Below are 24,766 nucleotides of genomic sequence, written 5' to 3'. Positions count from 1 at the left end.
TCTTTCTTATACAACGTAATGCAAGAGCAAGCTCCCTGTCCCCATGCCAAGGAATAGTCACAGAACATCAGAGTTAGGAAAGTGACTTACGGCAATGGGAAGGGGACCTTTGTAATTGAAGGTTCTGCTCTTAAGACTGAGACATGAGGAAGCCATGGACCATCTTTGAGATTCAATTTCCTTCATCTGAAGAATGAGTGGCTTGGATTTCATTTCATGTGGCCATATAGTGTATTGGTAGTGGCTCCTTGAGATGCTGTGTTGAGAAGGATTCTGAAGCTGTTCCTGACTGGAAAGAGGGAAGAGTCCATGATCATTTAGCAATATCTGTAATGGCTGTGGGTGGAGAAGTGTGGTGGTGGCATACGAGAGGTCCCTTGGCTATTTTTGGGTTAGATATTTAGAGACCTCCTTTTGTTTTACTTTCTCGGATGTTTTGATTTGCTGACTTTAAGTGTCTTGCCTAAGGTCACACAGCAGGTAGTGGCTAGAATCCAGTTCTCAGGCATAGAGATGGTTAAAAACTACATGTTCTAATCTCACATTTATCCATGCAGGCTGGCTGAGGGAGTTAAAAAGCTGGGGTAAACAGGACTAGAGGGGCCATAGTTTATTGGAGGCACAGGCTCCCCAAATTCTGTATATTTCTGAGATAGAGTGGGGTCAGGAGATGACCTTCCACCTCTTTGTCTTATTTGCTTACAAAGAGTTACAATGTTTGCATTGTTCTAATTTATGTCAAAGATGGCATTTTAAGGTCAAGGTCACAAAGTTAGTTGACTCAGCCAGGGTTTTATTGGGTCAGGGCTCACAGAGTTAACAAATGAATCCTTTGGATCCTCTGTGCTCCTCCCTCAACTCCAGACAAAATGCTTAGCTCTCAACTGAATGCTAAATTGCTTGAGCACTATGTCAGTCAGATGTAAAAAAAAAAAAAAAAAAAAAAAAAAAAAAAAAAAAAAGCCCTGGAACAGTGAAAGAGAGAGAGGAGAGGAAGGAAGAGGGCAGTTTAGGATGGCTGATGGCACTGGAACCCAGAGCCTTTGAGTAGTGAACGAAGAAACTGGAAGTGGTTAGAGTGGAGAAGAGAGAAAGGAGGGAACAGAGTGGGACTCTGGCATGGAAAGAGACACAAACTTGGCCTTTGCAGATATTTAGGTAGAGGCTGATGCTAATGGGTCCTTTATAGAGGGAATAAGAAGTTGGACTGGTTGTCCTGTAAGGTCCTCCCTGTCTGGAGCATGGAATTTTCTGGAGGCATATTTTGTGTGTATTCAAATAATTCCCATTTTAAAATGAAGGCTTTGTGGATGAAAGTGATTCTTCCTTTCTCCATGGTCTTGGCACACATAACTGCTGACTTATCTTGGGCAATGTTTTGTCCCATTTAGCATTATTGATGAAGGAAAGGAGGCTAACTGAGGATGTCTTAGTATTTTTTGTACTGAAAGTATTTTTGAGGATGATTTCTATTCTTTTTATGAAGATAGTTCCAGAGAATTCTGTTCTGCTGGTCTCCCTCAGTCCCTCCCTCACCATCCTGTTGTGGACAACTTGCTTTTTCTGTACTCTCAGAGTGGGTTATGTATATGTTCATGTTACTCTGCTCTGCTAAGTAAGCAGATTTTTTGTACTTCCTTCTCCACTAGATTGTAGAAGCTTCTTATAAGCATGAATTCCCTAAGAGGACCCTTGGTGCCTAGTGTAGTGGTTTGCAAATAATAATGATGACTCCTTAACAGCTGTTTATTGAACACCTACTGTGTAGCAGACACTCTACCAGATGATGGGACTAGAATGGTGAACAAAATCAAACAAACCTTTTATTTAATAGAGACAAATAACACACAAACTAATGAGTAAATATAATTTATAATATTTAGGTTGTGATTTATTTTCAGAAGGAAAATGCAGCAGGTTATGGGCACAGAAGGTAGGGAGAACACTGATTAAAATGTATTGGTCTGAGAAGGTCTTACTGATGAGTACACTTGAGCAGGGACCACCTGGATGAAGTGAGGCAATGAACCTGAGATAAGAGTGGGGAGAATGTTTGAGGCTGAAAGAAAGCTATTGCAAAGGCCCTGAGACAAAAGCGTGCTGGGTACGTTCCAGAAAAGTGAGGATACCAGTGTGGCTCGAATGGAGTGACCAAGGTGAAGAGTGTAGGAGAAGAAGTTACCCATGCTCATAAAAATAGTTGCAACAACAAATATTTGTGAGCACACATGGAAGATGTTCAGGAAAACAAAATAGCCTTTGGGATTTAAAGAATCGACAGCAATCCAACAAAAGGATGACATAAAGTACTTCTGGTTTTCAGCTTGAAGATACAGGGACAGTGAATGGGGAGTGGGATAATAGTGTTGGACAGCGCAGAACAGGTCCAGTAGCGGAGGGTAGTGGTTTCCCTCCTGTCTGTCACCCTCTGTGACTGGCGAACTCTCCGATGCAACTCTCGGATTTTCTGCGCTTGCAATCGGCACACCTGCAGGGTGCATGGCGCCCTGGATGCAGATGGGCAATTGCATGCCTAATCACCCATTGAGGCACCCACTTATTTGTTTTCCACATGCAAATATGGGGTTTTTTTTGCAGATGGATTTAATATATTTGTTGCTTCCCCATTTTATTTAAAACAAAACAAACGACCAACCATGTCAGTTGAAGGCAACAAATAGAAACATAAGTATTTGCTATTCCTGCTGATGATACGGCTGAAAGGGATCCTAGGCAAATCAGTCTTCTCTGTGCTCAACTGATTTTTACTTTATGTGAGCCCTTCTTAATATCATTATTGGTTTTTAAAAAAAATGGTTTTAAAAGGTGATGTGATATTATTTTCCCTAAATCATTTTCTCAATATTTCAGGCTCCGTATTTTTACTGTGTGGTTTCCACTTTGACATTTTTAGTTTCCGAATTTCTGGCCCAGATGAAAAAAAGGGAGGGCCGTCATGGAATCTCCAAAGGTCATTGGCAGGTGGTGCTCATAACTTCTTTAGCCTGGAAATAAACAAATAAACAAACACAAATTAGAAGTATTTGCTCCTATTAATGTGCTGGTATTGTTTATTGTGCAAGATCATGCAAAAAGTCACTTCCATTTACCTGGGAGCCTGTAGGTAAACACCAATACAAGATAGAGAGCTTTGGTGCGTGTTTGCTTTGATTTCTAACGAAATTTTAGAGCTGTAGAACAGGATGTCAGAATTGGTAGATACTTTGGCATTTACTTGATCCCGAACACTTCGTTTTATAGCTACGGAAAATGAGGCCCAGAAAGGTAAAATGACTTGTTTAAGATCTCAAAGAGTAGGAGGTAGAGATGGGACTTGAGCTGCTGGGACCCAGGCGGATGGCTGCCTGTGTGACCTGGAGTGAGAAGAGGCTGCTGGAATGCACAGAAAAGCTTGTCTCAAGGTGAGATCTGTGTGTAAATGGCTTCTATGTGTCTCATTTTTCTCTCAGAAACTAATTTAAAAATCTTTTTGGTGCCAAATCTTAAGCAGCGAAACAGTGATGGGGACTGTAGGTAGGGATTGCGTGCAGCTTGCCTTCTAAGGTGGTGGACTGGAAAGCGCGCGCGCGTGTGTGTGTGTGTGTGCGCGCGTGTGCGTGTGCGTGTGAGAAGTGGAGATGAACAAACTTAGAGGCAGAGGGCAGACCACTTGGCAGTAGGAACTTCATAATTAGGCACAGAATTTCTGAGTCAGACAGAAGTCTAAAACTTACTGAGTTGGACTGCTTTATTATGTAGAAAAAGAAACTGACGTCCAGAGTGGTGGAGAGCCGAGCCCCAAATCATTCAACTTTCATTGAATGGTTAGAGTATTAGACCAGCAACATCTTTCGAAAGCCACTTTTATTTGGACAGCACTATCAAGTCGTATGTACTGTTTAGCTGGTAGGTGAGGTGAGGTGAAGTGTCTGCCTTCTTTGGAGTTCCTTCCGTAGACCTGGTTTTGGCAGGAGGTGCCTGGCAAGGGCTGTGAGAGCACAGGCTTCTCTGTTCCCTGTTGAGATGACAGACACATACCCAGACATCAGATGACTACTTAGTTAGTCCACTGCCCCAATGGCTAGCATACAAATGATCCTCTGAAAAAGTTAGGTTTGGAGCTCAAGGCCAGTTAAGTAACGTTTTGTGGATCTTTTATGTTCTTAAATGTAGAGCCCCCTTTCACTTCTCAGTGTGAACCCTTAAGACGCTGGATGATGGGGTGTGTATGCAAAGTCCAAGGTGATATTTTTGGAGAGAGCCTGAGAACAGTAAAGTCCATATGTATGAAAAGGGCACACTTGTGTCAGGAACATATTGGGAGAGGGTTACCATTCTGTGTAGTGGCCACAAGAATAGCAAATAGTCCTGGGACAGCCTTGGTTCTGAAGGCCTCTAGGAGCAGAAAGAGGGAGAGAGGAAAGGAGTATTGATACAGCATCACTTCAGCACAGACACCTGCTGTGTCTGCTGCCTGGCCGGGGGCCCTCTCGCAGCTGTTTGACCTGAAGTACATGCTGTTCGTTTCTCCTACTGATCCCGCATGGCGTGATGTAAGTGCTTCCCACAGTGTGCTGGGCATTCCCAGACACCGATGGCAGTCCCAGTCAGACGCAGCGCGTCAGGGGTTTAAGTGTCTCCATACTTGTTCTCCACGGTTTTTTCTTTTCCTTTTCTACCATCCTCACCCACCTCCCCCTTTGAGAAAGCAAAATCATCATGACGGTCTGAAGGTTCATTTATGTTGATCTGTTGGTATTTTGTAACTAATTTGTTTCCTGGTCATGTATGTAATTACTTTATGTGAGGCCACATGATATACGTGAGTTCTCTTTGGCTCTGTGATTTCTTTTCGTTTTTCTTTTACTTAAAAAAGTGCTATCCTTTCCTCCTTAGACCTCCAGCTTTCTTGTCTATACAATCTACTTTTGAAGAATGTTTAGGGAGTTTTTGGCTTTGTTAGAATTACTACTATAGAAGCAATTCAGATGACAGGATCTCACATTTAACTTGCTTTTCTAGAAACAATTTATTTTTCCTTGAACTTCAAGGAGTAGCAGTGGGGAACAGGGCATTCTGAAAAATAAGAAAAGCATGCCAAATGAGTTGCTGATTTCCAGCTAGGCACATGGAAGAAAGGTTTTATTTCAGTGACCTCTGCTCACTGGAAAACTCTGGGCTGGTGGATTTCATGATCCCAAGACTGCGAGTGCTCTCCAGTTACAATGGGTGATGAGGGTAAATCGCAGGGTAAGGACGCTCTCATATTGGTCTGAGGGGTGTTACAGAGACGTGCTGTCCTTTGGCATTAAGACACACCTCTTCTTCCAGTTGGGTAATGTTAAGGAATGGTTCCACCAAATCCGCAAATACGTGGAGCGTATAAAGAATGTAGAGCTTTTCGAGAGTCAGCCTTTCCCTGGCTTAAGTTTTAGCATGGCTGATGGCCAAACTCAGGGATTCTTACTAGATTTGTTCAGCAAATTTCTTACTTAGAGACACAGGCCTGCTTTTTTATGTTCCCTGCCCCACCATGCTCCCAACCCCATTTTGGGGATGTCTCTATTCAATTCTTCTGGCATTCCAGACTATATGGTATTATTAAAAATAACACACTAAGTAAGAGGGCAGGTGAGCCTGACCCTAGCTTGGCCACAGCCACCTGTGGAACTATTCACAGACATTTTCAATTATTCAACAAATATTTAAATGAGCCCTTTTTACACATTAGGTCCCAGAGATACGAGAATATGTAAGACACGGTTCTTCTCTTCCCCGCTTAGAGTCAGGTTTAGAGAGTTCACTTCCCAAATAGAACGAGAACTGGCTTCTTTCTTGGCCTTTTTTTTTACATATGGAAGAACCAGAAGTGGGCTAGATGATGCTCGTATGCAATCAGTTGTACAAAATTCGTTAAACATCCAGTAATCACTTATCCAAGTGAAAACTAGAGAACATTTCCCTTTTCTCCCCAGTTTATAGGAGATGGTGTTGAAGATGAATGAGGCAATATCCACAAAATGCTTTAATAAGCAAGTTGGAGAAAGACATGATATAAGTTTGAGACATTATTATTAAGGGAAAAACGAAAACAAGGGCTGATGTTTTCAGAGTGAACAGATGGTCCCTTTGTTTAGAATTTGAGTATAAAGGAGAGAGAAAAAGAGATACTTGCCATATTATTTAGGCCCTGAATGTGAGTGACTTTAAAATGCCAAAATAATCTGGTTAGGAAAGTCCCATGGATTCAAAATAGCTCCTACACTGGTCAAACTATAATTAATATAACAAAAAATGTTAGTAAGAAAAATCCTAATAAGAAATGCCACAGTGACAATTGACACAACCTAACAAAACCCCCCCCAAAACTTAACTTTTCCTGTCTTTAGGAGTTATACCACACAGTGGAACAAATTAGTGGGAACTGATTTAAAACTGTATTTCTTTCAAAAGTCATTCCCACCCCCCAAGTTATTTCAGTTTTCCATGACTCATAAAGGAAATCTTCAGGATTCACAAGACATTGGCAATCCTCTCCCGCCTTTGTTGTTGGATACAGATAGAAAAACGGTGTGAGTTGGGGCAGTTTAATTAGGGAGCAAACCTCAAACCCCCTGGGTGGTGGTGCAGAGGGCTGGATCAGGCAAAGACCTTGGAGATACTTGGGGAAAAAAGAGTTGTGAACTTGTTTCTACCTCTCTCTTCCTTTATTTCTTAATTTTTTGGATCTGTCTCTGCAATACATGGTTAATGAATGTATTTTTTTGGCACAATCCTTACCCTTCTAATGCCTATGACTCTTGAGTCAACCAAAAATGTGGGCTGTGAGAATGAGTCATAGCCCACCAAGCTGGGAGCGTTGAGTAGAACATGCTTGACTCTTTAGTTCAGGTTCCATCTCACCTGCGGTGTGACTGGGAGGGTGACCTCAGTCTCTGGGCTTTGGTTTCCCCAATGTGGAAAAAGGAGGTTAACCAGAATGTGCATTCTGACACTCATCTGAGTGCAGGTCTACGTGTTTTTATATCCAGCTGTAGGGAGGCTGGGAATGGCTTTTCATCTGGGAGTGTTTGAGTACAAACATGCCTCCTCAAGACAACAATAACATGTCCACATTGCAGGAGTGGGAACCCCTTAACCATTCCTTCTCTGAGCTTCTTGCTGAAATTATCCCTCCCCACCCTGGTAGCCTCAGATGGCAGTATGGCAGAGCTGGGGGTGGCCAGTTCATTCTGAGCCCCAGAGGAGCAGGGTGAGCTCAGGGAGAGGTACTTCTAGGAGTCCGGAGTTCTGGGTTCCAGCCCTACTTCTGCTCCGAACCACGTGGGACCTTCTCAAAGGTTTCTCCAGATCTGATTCACTGGTTGGTCTGTGAGTCATCAAAACCATGAGAAGAATTCTACCCTTCTCTCATGGACCAGTCTTTACTCAGAATATTCTGAGGGGCCCTCTCATGGCGCTTTGCATATCCCTGTTAGACACCTCATTTCCTCTACCTTGTATTCAAGTGAGAAGTCTAATTATTAGTTGTAGAGGTACCCCTTTCCATGTCATTCCTGGTAACCCACCCCCCTTCTCTTAAAGCTGCAGGTGTGCATTACCTCTTATGTCTGTCTTTCGCCCTGGATGGTGCACTCAGCCGTGTCCTGCTCATTTCTGAAACCTCAGCCTGTTCGTGGCTCCTTGATCCATAGTCCATTTTCAATGAATGTCAGTTGAATAAATGCATGGTGGATGGATGATTCTGTATTTCCTCACCAGGTTGTGAGTTCCTTGAGGGCACTCACTGTGTCTCATGAGTTTCTTTGTTTCACTCAGTGTCCAGCCCAGTGCTTTGAATGGACTGTTGGTTGTGGAGATGGATGCAGAGCAAGGAAGGCGTATTTAGATATAAATTGTTTAGCTTGGTTGAACTCCTTATCTTTGGAACACCCAGCTAGATGGAAGCCAGAGCACTTGTGGTCTCTGATCTAGCACCATGGGGATGGTTGGATAATTGCTCCTCCTGAACTCTTCACTGTCTGTCCCACTGACCTCCTTAGTTGGCGGTGCTAGTGACTGTCTCTCATCCTTGGTCTGCTGCTAGTGTCAGTTTTTTTCCTTTCCTTTGAGCTGATCATTCAGGGCTTGAATTAGAGTAAATTGTTTGCATAATTCTGCCTCATTTGATTTTAAACAGTTTATGGGCAGGGCTGATGTTTTCTCATAATTGTGTTCTACATGGGTTCTGGCACAGAGCCGTCCACAGAGAAAGTGTTCAGTAAATATCTGTGAACTTGAATTTCATTCCACCTCATTAACTATCCTGCTGCCTTTCACCTCTTCTTCAGAGCCGGCTTGTGTAATAATGCCACCCATACAATGAAGGCTGCAAAGTACACTTAATAATCAAACAACAAGGCATGTTTCCTTGTCTAACCTCCACATTTTTTAGTAGCTCAAAATAACTGTTCTGGGGTGTGCCTGTTTTTGAAAAAATCAAATAATGGTATCATGCAACCCTTACTGTTCTTTGTTGTCCATGAAATCTTAATATGTGAGGAAAACAGAGATTTCTGTTTCTTGACTGTAATCGTTGGAATACACTTTCAAATTTTTCCATTTCATTTTTTTTTTGGCTGATACTATAAAATAGGTGTGACATGATAGGAAGGTTTCTATTAGAGTCCCTTGGATAATCTAAGTGCTTAATTGTTTTGTCATCTGGAGCAAGTTTCTTTGTCCCTCGTTATTTCATTATCTCTAAAATGAGATTGTGGAACAAGATGATCTCCACAATTCTTTTTTTTTTTTGACATTAAGTCCATGGTACCTGAGGGCTTTGGGAACAGGCAGATATTTCTAGGCATCTACTTCATTTTTCTGCCCTTTGAGTGGGAATGATGACCAATAAATCTCTGTAATCATCAGCCTCAGTAACTTTCAGACAGCTCTAGGAAGCAGACACACTACAATTCATTGCACTAATTTATTTGTGATTAATATCCTCTGCCCCTTCTCATTTCCCAAGTTCGGGTTTTGATATTTCATTATAGGGAATTCTTTGCCTCTTGTACTGAGTATCTTGCTCAAAGGTACTAATCCATTAAGTGACTTAACAATTTATTGACATCTAAAGCTTTTCCTTCATTTTTTTACTGCCTCAGATAAGAGATTACGGGGTCAGTCTCGGTCTCCCTTGCCAGAGATTAGTGAACCAAGGCCTGGAGAGGGGACTCTGGCTATCTCAAGTCACCCAGATGAACTATAATGGGGACTATATTCAGTCTATATTTAAAGGCCCGATAGGAAAGCCTGTGACCTTCAGAAATCGGAGAGGAATATCACTGTGAAGTGTAGAGACTTGGGTGTGACTCAGCTCAAATCACTTGATCAGAAAGAACCCCACTTGACCCATCTGTGAAATGGGGTAATGACCTCTTTTCTGCATGAAAGCAGAAGTCTGGAGAAAGCTCTCCAGAAGCAGAAGACCTCTGGAGAGTTCTTCCTAACTAGGGATCTGTGATTTTGTGAGCAACTAAAACCCACATCGAAGGGATTAGTTGCCAGGTACTTTGGTGGGTTGAAAAGGTTGAGGCTATTTTTAGAGCCTTTAAATTGTTTACATGCCAGTTGGTAAGAGAGAAATATCTTTGAAAGACTAAGGAATCGTTTTATATATTATATAAGGAAGGAGATAAAAACTCATATATACTGGGGGGTGCCAAAAAATGTACACATTTTAAGTGATGTTATCTATGCATTACTTTTTGATGTTGAATTGAATTACGATAGGAAAGTGTAGTATGACGTTCGCTCAAAAGATGGCATTAATCAAATGAATGCTTGCGTCATTCATTGTATTAGGTTGGTACAAAAGTCATTGCGGTTTTGCAATTTTTTTAACCTTTTAAACCCAATTACTTTTGCACCAACCTAATATTACAATTTTAATACAGTTTTTCCTTTCTTAAAATGTGTATACATTTTTTTGGCACCATTCGTGTATAAAGTGCTTTAAAATTTATTAATATATTTTTATAGACTGGTGAAATTGGTTTGTCATTTTTTTGTTGTGGAAACTGCACCAGGGAGAGAAATAAGATGACGTGATCGATATCAGCCTAAGGACACTGTAAAATAGCAGATGGCTAAAGCTTTTTCTAGAACATAGAGGCTACAAAGGAGTTTAGAATCTTCTAGTCCACTGGTGTGCAAACTTGGCCACCTATTAAAATCCCAGAGGTATTTTTAAAAAATGCCCTGTCCCTCAGCTGCTCACCTGAATCACAATTTCTGTGTGTGGGGCCAGAGCTTCAGTCTTATTTTAAAGCTTCTGGGAGAACCACTGATCTAGTCTGTATCTTTGATATTTGTCTCGGATGGAATCTTGGTTAACATCTTAGTTCGTGGGCTGTATTTCTGGGCTGTCACCTCCCAGACCCTAATTGAAAACTACCTGACAACCAAGAATTTCACCCAAACAACATGAATGCACTGGGAACTACTGAAAAGTCTTTTAAGTTCCGTAGGGCCATAAAATAAATGTTGCGTAAAGGAAGAGAAGGAGTTAACATTTTTTCGCTTTGGAACGAGCTTTCTCTTTATGCTTCTAAGAATGTATTTCATTGCTTTAATTGTTCAAGGCCTTTTTAAAGTATGTGCAATAAAATACCATTTAAGCTAACTGACCTTTATATTTTAATGCTTTTTGGAAGGGAACAATACCTAGTATTCAGCTGCAGTATAATTTTTAAATATATATATATATTTTTTTTCTTTTTTTTTTTTTCCCTTTTTCCCCAGTCAGCAGAGCCTCTTTTGGAATCAGAGGGCTGAGAGTTTTGCTGCCTTCCCAGATATTTTACCTGTTTCTGTTTAAACATCAAGTTCCATTGGGTTGATGGTTCTTGACCTCATAATGTCTAACCTTCATATCGTTTTTAACCCCCTCTCCAAACTTATCCAGGATGGAAACTTCAAGGCCTGATTCACTGATTTACTAATTATTCCTTGTGCTGGAAGTTAATGTGTATAATGGAAGGCAACACATGTGACTTAATCCATATTTGGATTAAAAAGTCTATTCCCTGTCTCCCCATTCATTTGATGACAGTTAACCTCAGCGGCTATTGAAGACAGAGTTTTAAAAATTGATGCTTGTTGCTAGCTATAACCTTGTTAGATATAGTTCATCTTTCAACTCTAAACTTGCTCTTTCTATAAGGAAGTAGTACTCGGATTGCAAATGTGGTGAACTGGAATTTCAGAGGCTTGAATTGACCTACAAATCGTGTAATTGTAGCCCTGGTTAGAGATCCACTGTGGCCTTGGACGTCTTAGGTGCTGTTTGTAGAATATTTTTCCATGTTAAGAAATTAAAATATACAAAATTTGTTGTGTAGTTATGAAATGTATGTACACATACTATTGCATGGAATGAAATAGTTTGGGCTTAATTTATTATTTTAAAATCCTTTTAGAAAATATAATTAATTGTCAGTTACTATGTTCTTTTCTTTCTCTTTCTCAGAGGATATTTTTTCCTTATAATTTTTAATATATGATTTCAAACATAAAAAAATGTTGCAAGAATAAGAATAGTCCACCTGCTTTTATCCAGATTCAATTATTAAAATTTTATATCATTTGCATTCTCCCCTCTTTTTTGTCTCTCTCTGTATACTACACATATATAAATATATATGTAATTTTTATAAACATATATATATGTACATATATATAATTTTTTTCTAAAGTTTTTGAGAGTAAGTTGCATACATCGTGATATGTCATGGCCTTTTATTCCTAAATACAGTCTGCATTTCCTAAGAAAAAAAGTCTCTTCATATTCACGATGTAGCTATCAACTTCAGCACACTAACACTGCTAAAATATTTTAATCTACCATCTATACTCCTGCATTGTCAGTTTGCCCAGTTATGTTCTTGACAGCATTTCCCCCCCTCTAGTAGAGAATCCAGACTAGGATCAGGCAGTGCATTGAGCTGTCATGTCTCTTTAGACTCTTTTAATCTGGAACATTTCTACAGTCTTTCTTTATCATTTAGGCGATTGGCATTTTGAAGAATACAGTGCCCCCTCTCTCCTTTTAAGAAATATATAGTCCTTATTTTGTGTTAATCAGTTGTTTCTTCATGTTTAGATTCAGTCATGCATTTCCTCCTAGATTACTGCACAGGCGACGTTGTGTCCTCCTAGGTGTTAGGCTTATAATGTTCATTTTAATCACCTAGTCAAGGTGTTGTCCAGTTTTCCACGATATAGGTACTATTTATTTCCCTTGCAGGTCTTAAACAATCTATAAGGAGATATTTTATTCTTGTTCCACATCAAAAATTTCCTGTAAATTCTTGCCTAAATCAATCTTTACTATGATGTTTGCAAAATTATGATTTCCCACCTTTATAAAGCACTTCTTTCACTTTTATCATTCTGCATTCTGCATTCTACCTGACAAAGCAAGGGTCCCTCCCTTCTCTTCCCCCTCTTTCTCTTATATAGGTATAGACTTCTAGACTTTAATGTCAATCTTGTATGATTAATTAGTGCTATGTAATTATTTTGATGCCAAAATTGTCTCCGATTTGTCCAGTGGAAGCCCCTTTTAGCGGGCTCCTGTGTCCTTGTGACACGTTCCCATATTTTTATATTGTTGTTAGCATTTATTTACCTACTAGAATGAAATGATATTCTAGTTTCGTCTCGTATCTTCCCTGCCTGAGCCCCAGAATCAACTATTCTTGGATATGTCCTGGTTCTTTTTAGTGGAGAATGAAATTATGAACCATTATTTGAGTGCTATGTATGCTCATGGCTACTGTGGTGCCTTTGCTCACAGGCCCTTTCAATGGCCAGAGCTGGGAAATTTTACATATAAAAGTATACAGGTGTGTGTGTGTGTGTGTGTGTGTGTGTGTGTATCTCATCTACATATACACCTACCTGTAGCTATGTGTATATATATATATATATATATATATATATATATATATATATATATATATACACACACACACACACAAATAATTCTGGCATTTTTTTTCCATTGTTGTTCATACCAGTGCACAAAACAAACTTGCTATAAGAGTTTGGAATTTGCCTGTGATGCTTCTCCCCAACATTTAACCTTGCCCAAGACTGGGGGTATACTGTCAAATACTCTGTTCAGGAATTACCCAGATTGGTTCTTTTCTCTTTATAAACCTCTCCACCCCCCAGTGTCATTATGTTGTTCATTTGTAATATATTTGGGTTCAATTGTTTCAGTTTGCTTTCCTTTTAGTTCCCTTCCTTCCCACCTATGCCATATTGACTTAATTTTATTTTTTGAATATGTAAAACATTAATGTGCTCCCAAATGTAAAAACTATACAGAAAAGTATACTCAGAGAAGTACTGCTCCCTCCAATATTTCTTCCACCTTGTTACTCCCTATAATTCATTGTTTTCTTGGTTATCCTTCCTCTGTTTCTTTGTGAACCTGACATGTGTATGTTTTCATATTTCTTGCTTTTCTTCCATAAAAGTTAACATACTATAATATAAGCTCTTTTGCTCTTTGCTTTTTAGGAATTCTTCTCTCTTTCTCTCCCCTTCAATCAATCTATTCATCTTCCTTCCTTCCTTCCTTCCTTCCTTCCTTCCTTCCTTCCTTCCTTCCTTCCTTCCTTCCTTCCTTCCTTCTTTCCCTTCCTTTCCTCTTTCTGTCTCTCTTTCTTTTTATATAAATGATTTGCTTAGGCAGTTGAAGAGTTTCCTTCAATGAATAATATGCATACTTATTTTCACATATTTGGAGGTGTATCTTCAGTCTATATTCCTGGAAGTAGGAATGATGGGTCTAGGGGAAATGTTTTGTTAGGTAGTGCTAAATTCCTCTCAATGGGGATATCCCACAAGCGTCTTCAAAGAGCATTTTGTCAAGCTTTTGAATTGTTGCCTAACTGATGGGTGAGAAATTATATATGTCAGCCTAATTTTAATTTGTATATATTCTATTATGAATGAAGGTGAACATCTTTTTATGAGATTAAAGACCATGTTTATTAATGTTATAAATTCCATTTTTGAGAGCTGTCTATTCTGTTTTATGCCTTTTTTTTTAATTGGATTTTTGGTCTTTTTTTTTTTTTTTCTTCACACTTAAAAAAGTCCTTGTAAATTAGAGATATTAGCCCTTAATCTGATTATTTTCTCTCAATTTTTTGTCTTTTGACTTTGCCTATAGTTTTTTCCTTTTGTTGTCATTCAAAAGTTTTTGTATTTATATTGACAAATTTAACAATCTTTTCTTTTATTGCTTCTAGAGTTTGATTATAGTTAGAAAGCATTTCCCACACCCATGTTTACTCTGTTATCTTCCACTACCTGCATAGTCAGTTTTCACATTTAGATCTCTGAGTCATTTGCAGTTTATTCTGTGTATGATGTGATGAATGTATCTGATACTATCTTTTTCCAATGGCTATCTAAATAGGTTCTCAATTCCTTGCTCTCTCTCTTCTCCTTCTGGTACCCCTATGATGTGAATGTTAGTATGCTTGATATTATCCCAGAGGCCCCTTAAACTATCCTTATATTTTTTCTATTCTTTTTTCTTTTTAATGTTCTAATTGGGTGTTTTCTACTACCTTATCTTCTAAATCGCTGACTCATTCCTCTGCTTCATTTAATCCACTGTAGATTCCCTGTAATGTATATTTCATTTCAGTTATTGTATTCTTTATTTTTGATTGGTTGTTTTTATGTTTTCTATCTCTATTTTCATGTTTTCTATCTCTTTGTTGAAGTTCTTCCTGAGATCAATGAGCATCCTTATAACCAATGTTTTGAACTCTGCATTTGGTACATTGCTTGTCTCCATTTTGTTTACTTCTTTTTCTGGAGCTTTATTCTGTTCTTTTATTTGGGACATGTTTCTTTGTCTCCTCAGTTTGGCTGCCTCTCTGTGTTTGTTTCTATGTATCAAGTATGGCTGCCCTGTCTCCTGAGTTTAGTAGAGTGATGTCCTATGTGGCCCAGTGGTGCAGTGTCTCTGATCATCAGAGCTGGTGCTTCAGATGTGTCCTTTGTGTGGGTTGTTTGTGCCCTCCTGTTGTAGTTGAGCCTCGTTGCTGTTTGTATGCCAGTGGAAGGAATTTACCCTCAGGCTCATTGGTTGTGAGGACTGGCTGTCACTGTAGCGAAGGAACTGTTGTGCAGGGGCTGAGCTTATGGAGCAGGATTTGCTCTAGCAGGGCTCTGGTGCCTGCCCAGTCTTCCCTTTGGGTATGTCATCCTTGGAGGTGGCTGGGTGATATTCCAGCTCGGTTTGAAGCTGACCCCTGGGTGTGCCAACCCAAGGGCCACCTGGGAGGGGATCCACTGCAGGCCAAATTCAGCCACAGCCTGTGCCCTGCTCAGGGCCACTTGGCATGAGACACGAAGCAATCTGCAGATGGCTGCTGCCTGCACTGTTTGGAGATGCCTTGAGAGGCCAAGCCATGAACCAAGGCTGGCTGTCGCTAGTACTGGGCTTAGGGTTACTCAGCTAGAACACGGGACATGCTGAAGCAAGATGCTTGTTTGGGTTTTGTGAACTTTTGAGAGACTTTAGGAAAATCTGCAGCATGAGCCAAGGAAGGCAGTTTGTATGAGAAAGTTACTGGAAGCAGCTTGGGTGTTCCCAAAAGTTGAGTGGGGCAGGGTCTCAGAATCACCAGGGTGGGGTGAATGAATGATCTTAGCTAATTTGATGGAGACTTAGATATGGTGGCCACCTGTGTCTGCATGCCTATGAGCGGGAGGGCTCAACAAAGAAGTAATGGCTTCTGCCAGCTCCTATTTCTGGGAGAAAGCTGCCCCTCCAGCCCTCAATTTGAAGCCAGACAACTCAGTTCTCTCTGCTATGTCCCTGTCAGTTCTTCAAGCTGCTGCCCCAGCACTGGACCTGAGTGTGAGTCAATCGGCGAGTAAGTCCATGAGCATGGGCCTTCCAAGAGGAGAGCCTGGGACTGCAGCCTCCTTCCACCCCACTTAGCTACAATTTTCTTTGGTTTTCACAACCAGAAATTATGAGGGTTTTTCTCCCCAGCACTGGAACCGTGGTCAGGGAGCCTGGTGTGGGCCTGGGAACCCTCACTCCTTTGGCGGGGGGCACCTGTGCAGCTGAGATATTCCTCCTGATTTTCAATGGTCACATGCAGGTGTGGGACCAGCTCGTTCCTCATCTCTGTCCCTCCTACCAGTCATGAGGTAGCTTCCTCTATATGTCCTTAGTTGTATGGCTTTTGTTCAGCAAGATTTCAAACAATTTTCAATGATTTTTTTTTTTTTTTTTTTGTAGTATAGTTGTAATTTTGATGTGGTTGTGAGCGGAGGTAAGCATAGCTTTTACCTACTTAGCCATCCTGACTGGAATGTCTTTCCTCTTTTGAAAGAACTTACCTGATCATAATTTAGTATTGATGGCACAGACATTATTGTTCATCTTGCAAGCTGAGTTTTGCTTAATCATAGTGTTTTTTGATATTTTGATAGGTAGTCCATGAAAAGGGGAATTTTTGTTGTCACACATGATTGAGAAATGCCAACTTAAGCAAATTTAGACATGTTTCCTTGCTGTAGGACTTCTTAGACCTCTTAGTAAGAATTTGTCAACTTTGTATGATCAGGGACAACAGTCTGCCCTCCCACACCCATTACTAGCTCTGATACTTTGATCTTAATAGTCATGTTCAGTAAGACTATAATATTGTATCACATACATAGTACGAGGATTCCACATCTACTTTTTGGTTTTATTGTTTTTTCCTAAATTATTCTAAAGTTAAGCTCTATGAAGGCAAGGACTATGCCTGTTTTATTCATTACTATAGTACAAGCACCATAGTACCTGACATATAGTAGGGGCTTATTAAGTATTTCTGAGCTTGAAGTTGTCAGCTCTCATTTAACTTGTTGCAGTATTTCTGGTTTTGTTCCCTTCCAAATGTATATGTTTTTACCCGCAGTTACTTCCTTTTTAGTTTAAACAATCAAATAAACATATTTGCAAAAAATTGTGTATATAACTTCTTGGCCTCTCTAGAGGTGTGATCCTTAATCATGAATCATGATTTAAAAAATGATTTAATCATTGCAGCTTGTCACCCAGGAGCAGGAACATGGAATTGCTCCTGGGAGAAGCAACTCACTCACAAGCCCATGCCTGCAGTTGGGAACTCTGCCTTTCTGCTTTTTCAGTTTAAGACTTGTACTGAACACCACTGTTGGTTTTTTGTGTCCCAGGCGTCTTCTGTGTTTGAATACTTTTTCTGATCAGCAGCCATTCTGATATACTCCAGTCTAAGCTGATCTGAAAGATGATGGCCTATTTCCTGGAGCTTGTCCAGTCTCCCCTGCACCCTTTCCCATCCCAACCAAGATCCCACAAAGGATTCCATAATTTAGGTTACTTAGTATTAACCATAGGCGTGTGCTTAGGTGCATGGAAGTGCACATGCACACACAAACACACATCTTCTGAGTGAGGAACAGGGGTGTCAAATATCTAGGTTTAATACAGGAGCTCTTTGGGAAGCTAAGAATTCTGAGGCTATTAATGTTCTTTATTTTCAGCATTTGATTGGTGCTCTTTTTGAATATACAAGTAATTCATTTTCATTGTAGAAAATTTGTAAAACATAAAAAAGTATAAGGAACAAAATCTAGATTGCCTGTAATCCGGTTACCCCAAAACACATTATAGTGAATAATGTTCCATTGTGTGTGTGTGTGTGTGTGTGTGTGTGTGTGTATACGCTGCAGACAGCTGTTCTGGGTTTTGCTTTCTAAAGCTGTCCTCCATTGTTAAATAAATCCTGTACTTTTAACATTAAAATTAACGTTGATGGTATTTATGTATTGCGATGCTCTATAGTTAACCTTCGTGCAAATTATTGTGTTACACAGTCAGTGATTGTATCTCAATTCACCTCTGTCCTTCCAGGGTCTTGCTCAAAGCCCTCTGTGCACGTGGTTTTTGCTCAATAAATGCCTGATGAACTTACGTGACTAGACATTAAACTAAAATTGGATCTGCCCACCTGTTCTTCAGAAGTTAAATTCTACGAATGATGCATTCTAAAACTACAAAGGAAGGTGAGAGCCAAACAGTTGAAGCTGCCCTTATAAGGCAGGAAGAGTTTTGTAAGATCAGACTAGGTCAGTAGGTGTTACCTATGTTCATCTGGAAGTGTCTGCCAGTTATTAGACAGAGCCTTCTTTTATTTTGTGGTCAGCATAGTTGGTGCCTGGTCCTCATCGTTTCAGGCCGGGAACTCTCCATCCCCTTCTTTAAAATAGCAAATGGGGAGGAAATTGGCTTGCATTAGTGAGATGCATCAGGCAGCCCAGGATCAACTCAATTCCACTTTCTTACATGCCTGGGAGCAAGCGCTTTGCATTAACTGGCTTGCCGGTGTCTGTGCTGTGCCTCAGATGCTGTGGAAATGGAAGTGATTGTCGTCAGAAGCATTGCATGGTGAAGGAAGAATCAAAGCAAAGTGTTTGAAGGATCTAAAGGAGCATACATAGTCCCTGCTCTATAGGCATCTTCTTTCTCTTTGGGGCACCAAACACAGATGCCCACCAGACATAATAGATATAATTCCTTCAACACCTTTCCTCCGGTAAAAGATGTGGCATCTGTAGCTGAATGATCAGAAATCGCCCAGGACAACCATTATGGACAGGCCGCGCCTTTCCTTCAGTGTAACCTCCCAGTAGGACTGCTAACAGAAACTGATACCTAAATATTTTAGACCCCTGGAGGCCTTGTCTTTTTTCAGCCATACTCACCAGTCACAGAACAGTGTCTCTCTCCTCTTTGTCATGCCGGATGAACCCTTCTATCCGACTCACTCTTACCTTATGCCAGGGAAGTATACAATGTTTGAGTGGCTGACGTAAGTATCACTGCTGTCGTGGCTTCTTGGGAAAGTACTCTCTGTCTTGATGGAGATGTGGACAGCCTCTTGGTTGCTTCAACACAAAAGTTATGCACCATTTCGTAGGGCAAGGTATTTCTCTAGTTGGCTGAACACATCTCCTGAATGTGTGGATTCATACAGGTCGAGGGGCAAAGAGTTGATGGAATGCCGTATCCAGAGCCAAGGGCATGCAAGGTGCTGTCACTATACATGTCACACGATTTTTCCAATACCCACTCAAAACATAGATGCTAGCCCATTTTACAAATGAGATAACTGAGGCCCAGAGCACTTATGTTATTCTTCCAGGTCACAGAGGTAGTAGTCATAGGACTGAAACTCAAGACCAGGTCAGGCAAGCCATGAAATCGGTAGTTTTTCCTGTACCCCGTGCCACCCGACATGTTTCAGAGCATCACTCTAATCTTGATCATAGGGTCTGAGCTTGTAGCCACCATTTGGGGTTTGAATATCCTGTTCTGTGAAGCCTTTCCTGACCTCCCACCACCCACCACACACACTCCGTGTGCAGACCTCTATGGGCACCGTAATGGTTAGCTGGGTACATATTTGTCTCCAGTGCAGTACTGTGAGTTCTTCTAGATGTCTTTTTTAGCGTACTGTCTGATTCATGGCAGGCTTTTGATACCTATGTATTAACATTTTTAGTTATTGCCCTATGTGGTGTTTTTATGCTAAGACACTAAAGATCTAGAAGTTTCATTTTGGAATCAGGTGACTCAGTTATCTGTAAGGATGCACTGGCTTTGGTTTAATATTTGCCATAAACCTGCTCTTTGGCTTAAGTCTCTGCTTCAGATGCCTCGTTTGTTAACATTTTGGGCATCTCTGACTGCGCAGGAAGCAATGAGTGCATGATCGATGACGCTAACATCACATAGGTTACTGTCCTGTCAGCATAAAACCATTAATATGAACGACCATGCATTGCAGATTTGTTGTTTATATCTAGATATCACTTGCCAGTTAATATCTGTAAAATTAAGTTAATTTCCAGATATTTAAATATAGGTGAGCCTTTTACATGTAACTTGTAGTGAAGAATCTTCTTAAAATGCTTTATACCCTGAGATTCTACAAATAAAAGTATATGCTATAAATATAAATATGAAAGTCTGTGTTATAAGAGTAAAATACAATAGTATTTAATAGTCATTGTCAAAGCTATTTATGTTATGGGTGAAATAATTATTAAGAACTGTTAAATAGCTAAACAATTAGGGAAATACATTGATAATTAATACTAGTTTAGCTAAGTCTTAGTAGAATTCTTTCTTAGCTAACATAAATTGTAATAGAGGTGTTATTATGAGATTAGATTGTATAATAATTCGAACTATTATAGGATTGGTTGGTGAATGCATTTGTAACATTCACAAGAATGATCATTATGAACTGTTATAAGTTACAGTTATTTAATTTTATCTAAGGCCATGCAACTTTTTGGAAAATGCCTATTTAATGATTTTTCACATGTTTTGAAGATAAATCTGAAGTAGAATGGCAACTTTGTCCCCTCAACATATCATGATCAGGAAAAGTTCCAAAATCATGTACAGCACCATCAATGATAAATTATCTTCAACACCAAAAAATTCATATTTATTCCTGTGTCAAGGAAGCTCAGATGATGATGATAGTAGATTTCAGCCTTGGCTTTGGCTTAATATTGATTTTAACATTCAGCTACTTGGCATTTAGCTCAAATGGGTAATGGGTACAAATCTTCTATCAGTGGATTTTTATGCTTTTCTTTTTCCAACCAGGAGGCAAGATGTAGAGGTATCAAGGTCAGACTGAAAAATTCCTCATGTTTCCTTACCATTAACTCGTTTGCAAATGGTTTCCATGCTCAGCATCCATTAGTTCTCCAGTAATCCTAAGGATGCCTGGGAGTATCATCTCGTTAACGAGAGGGAATCCGGGCCTTCGAGAGGTGAAGGGCATTCGTTGTCTGAGGGAACCAGGGAGTGGTGGAGCCTGGGTATCTGACTCCATGTCCATCCCAGTTCTCAGAACCTCACAGGACTGCCTTTTAGTCCTGGCTCTAGAGCTGTCCATGGCACACAGAGAATAAGGTATTGAATTTCCATACTGCCTCGCATATGACAAGAATTGTTGGTAAACTCACTAATTAGGGCTGTGTGTGTTATATTTTTAATATTTAGGGCTGTATGTATTATAGTTTTAGTCTAAGTTTAATTAAAATCGACCATCTTCTTGAGGATGGCCATGATCCTGATGTACCATGTGGCCCCAACAAGCCTGGGTTTCCTCCACACAGTGAGGATGACGGTCATGTCATTCCCAGAGACCTTTCAGCTGTGCCTGTCTGTCCTGTGATAAGGGCTAAATACAAGGAAGGCGAGATCTCACGACTGTTGAAGTTCAGGCCAGTGTATTTGCTGAGAGGCACGACTGAGGGAAACAAATTGACATTTTGGTTTGAACAGGCTGGTTTTTAGTTGATACTGGAACTGTAAACAATACTTCCTGGTTTAGGAGATATGAAATTGGTTGTCTGCCATATGTATTTCTCATTTTTGTCTTCAGTTCGCGGTTTGGTCATGGAATGCAATTTTGGAGGCCATTTTAGGTTGGCTTATTTGCTCAACAATAGTAATAACGTGCTCACTGTCATTTATTGAGCACTTGGTATGTGCCAGACTCTGTATACACATCATTCCTAATCTTAAAAGGAAAACAACATGAAAGGCGTATGTTCTAATTCTCACTTTGCAAATAAGGAAATTTAGTCTCAGAGAGATTAAAGGACTTGCTTAAGTTCACTTAGAAATTGGCAGAGCTAGCATTTGTCTAATTGCAAAGCCTGCAGCCTGCTTACATCCCCACACAGCACTGAACAGAAACTGAGATTCACAAGCTCCTCTGTCCCCCTGTCCTGCAGTGGTGAGGCGAACGAACCTTGCGTGGGCCAGTGTTGGCTCCTACTGCCCAGGTGTCCTTGACTTCTGTTTTGGTGCAGGGACACACCTTAATTAATTACATGATGTTTAGGACTCTCCCATGGCGTCTACTGACAGGCCCAGGGGAACCTGACACCCCCGATAAAGAGCTTACCCTGGATTCTCCAACCAGAGGGAAAGAGGGCTTGAAAAGGAACCTGTGTGCATTTAGGTATAATATTACTGTGATGCTTGAGCTTGACAGTCAGTCAGCTCTTCTCATTTATTTGACATCTCACTTTTCTTTGAGCATTTTATCCAAACTTCTAGCAGTGACTTTCAACCCTGGCTGCATATTAAAATCACCTGGGGAGCTTTTTAATAATAACGATGCCTGAGTGCATCTTCTGGACTTTCTGATTTCAGGGGGTTGGAGTGGGGCCCTGGGTAGGGATCAAATATAGTGATGAAAAGAAAACTGACTCTGGGTGGTGAACACACAATGTCACATATAGACGATGTATTACAGAATTGTATACCTGAAACCTATGTGACTTTACTAACAATTGTCACTCCAAAAAACTTTAATTAAAAAAAAAAAAAAGTAAGTACTCCAGTGAATTCCAGTGTCCAGACAGGGAAGAAAACCGATGCTTCAGGGGCAGAATAGCCCTCTTCCCTCTTTCGTTGATGCGGTATACTTTATTTCTGACCCCAGTGAGCCCTCAATCATACAATATTATCAATCCCTTGAGAGGTAGAATTTACTCACCCAGAGCATTCATGCTTTCTGTGGCAGCTTAGGCCGAGGAGAGGGTGTTACCCGTATGAACAGAAATACTGAATTTAGTGGCCCCACAGGAGGTGAATGAGCCCCTTTGGATTAGGTCACTGGGAACAACCAAAAGATAGCTATGATTTTTGCCATTCTCCCTCCTAATTCATTTTCCCCACCTCCACCTGATTGTCAGCATTGAAGGGGTGTGTTCTCTAGTTACGTGCTGTTCACAATCACTTCCCACATTTTACTCCGGAACATATTGTGGCTTATTTACATTAGTTTGGATATTTGTTTGTAGTCTCTTTACTTCGTGCTTACTAATTTAATTTACTACTACATACAGAAGAATGGGTTCAATTGAAATAATCTCAGTGGCACACAGTACGAAGACAGAGACAATCTACCTTACTCCAGTGGAAGTTCACCCACGCTCCGCAGCCTGGCACTCAGTGTTCTCTCCACCATCTGACGCCAGTCTTTCTTTCCAGAATTAAGGCCACTCTTCACTGTCCCTGGGCTTCAGCCAGTTGAACTGTACCCTGGACCAGGATCTGCCTCGTTTCTGTCTTTGTTTCTTGTCTCATCCTGCTGAAACATTACCTCTGTCCTGAAGCTGTCCCTTATCCTAGCAGCTAGAAATAACCTTTCCTTTCCCAGAACCCCACACTGCTTAGAGCGGGAACACTTTTAAAACTTACCACATTGTACTTAAGCCATTCTTATTTATAAGCCATTCTTATTTATATGGATGCATAATTTCTCCCCTTCTGTAAGCTTCTGGAGGGTAAGGCAGCCTCTTAATTTTGGTGTCACCTGCTGTGCCAAGAATATTGGAGGCATTCTGAAATGTTTTTGGATAAATGTGTTACTTTTGGTTCAACTCAGCAGTTGACCAACATTAACCTCATGAGATATTGGTGCTTTGGTGAGCTTTTGGAGAGGTCTACCGTGCTGGAGCAAAATCCAATGACCTACTTACAGACCATCCCCTGCAGGCTCGCTGATGGGGAAGGCTCATGTTTAAGCTCTGTCACAGGAGAGCCTGGCTTGTTTAACCTGGTGGTTTTTCACATGTCTTTTCAAATGACCCTCCAGTTTTTCCTTTTAAAGTATAAAAGCAATGCATCTTTACATAGAAAATTCAGAAATTTTCAGAGGGCTAAAGAAGAATATGAAAAGTACCTCTGAGACTTCCACCTATTATTAATAAAACCTGTCCTATTTTAACAGTACATGATAGTGTAGGGTATCCTTTGCTTGGAGAAAGGAATTTGCTTCTCTGTGTGTCTCATAACTGGTGGCCAGGCCAGTGTGCCTAGTGTGTGGACTGTTGATCGTTGTTATCATAATCAGTATCGTCACCGAAGCTAACCCCAAATAGATATTGTCACCATTACTATAGCCCCAACAAGGACTTCATGGGCTGCACTATGATTAAGCACCTTGGATCTACAAAGTGCTTATAGTCCTTTTTTTTTTTTTTTTTTTTTTTTTTTTTTTTTTTTTAGCAATTGTGCCTTAACAACAGCTGTGTAAGGGAAGCCACCTCGCAGATGACCTCAGTGGAGCCAATGTTGAAAAAGACAGTGTTTCTAGAGTGTAGAGTGGTGTTTTGGGGTGGGGGCCAGGAGGCGCCCAGGTGGAGGCCTGACCAAGGACACTGAGAGGCAGGGTCTAGAAATGTGTCCTGTGAGAAGTCCCCACGGGTCTTGCTCCCTTATAGGAGTTGCCCTAAACCTGCAGCAGTCCCTTACATCTTAGCATCTGCTGACCTCAGAGTACTTTTCCTCACATACTGCAGTCATGGATTTCAGATAATGAAGCGAAAAAGGAAGAGGTGATTTTTAAAGATTGCGAGGCCCCTCCCACAGTGTATCCCGTGTGCGCTGGACATGGCTGGGGCAGCAGTACGATCTGTGTTTGGAAAACATGTTTGGGCAACTGCATAGGGCTGGTAGGTGCGTTTTTATTTTAAGTTTTTCTTCTTTTTAGGTTTTATCTTGTTCTTTTATTTTTAAATAGTTTTATTATTTTAAAAAATACTTTTGAAACATTGAAAAGAATTTGAACAATGCAGAAAAGTACAAAGAAGAGAATTTGAACAA

The 24,766-nt window shown here is 40.4% G+C and overlaps 1 protein-coding gene and 1 long non-coding RNA gene across 17 annotated transcripts in view; one reads left to right on the top strand and one right to left on the bottom strand.

Annotated features, from left to right (window-relative positions):
* The window catches only part of LPP (LIM domain containing preferred translocation partner in lipoma), a 639,752-nt gene that overhangs the window by 75,052 nt on the left and 539,934 nt on the right, over positions 1-24,766 (top strand). Inside the window, exon 1 of one of the 16 annotated variants that reach the window (XM_081077932.1) lies at positions 17,972-18,123. The exons of the other annotated variants lie outside the window; for them this stretch is intronic. The gene's annotated coding sequence lies outside the window, so the exon portion shown is untranslated. Of the gene's footprint in view, positions 1-17,971; positions 18,124-24,766 lie in introns of those variants that run through there. 16 annotated transcript variants of the gene reach the window in all.
* LOC308509690 lies at positions 1,863-23,270 on the bottom strand. The gene is made up of 3 exons (XR_013995237.1): positions 23,066-23,270; positions 3,735-4,015; positions 1,863-3,005 (listed from the first exon to the last, which is right to left on the bottom strand). It is a non-coding gene; the product is annotated as an uncharacterized lncRNA (long non-coding RNA).

The sequence above is a fragment of the Rhinolophus hipposideros genome, assembly GCF_964194185.1.
Source record: "Rhinolophus hipposideros genome assembly, chromosome: 2".
Lineage (NCBI taxonomy): Eukaryota > Metazoa > Chordata > Mammalia > Chiroptera > Rhinolophidae > Rhinolophus > Rhinolophus hipposideros.
This window is presented reverse-complemented; position numbering and strand designations above follow the sequence as displayed.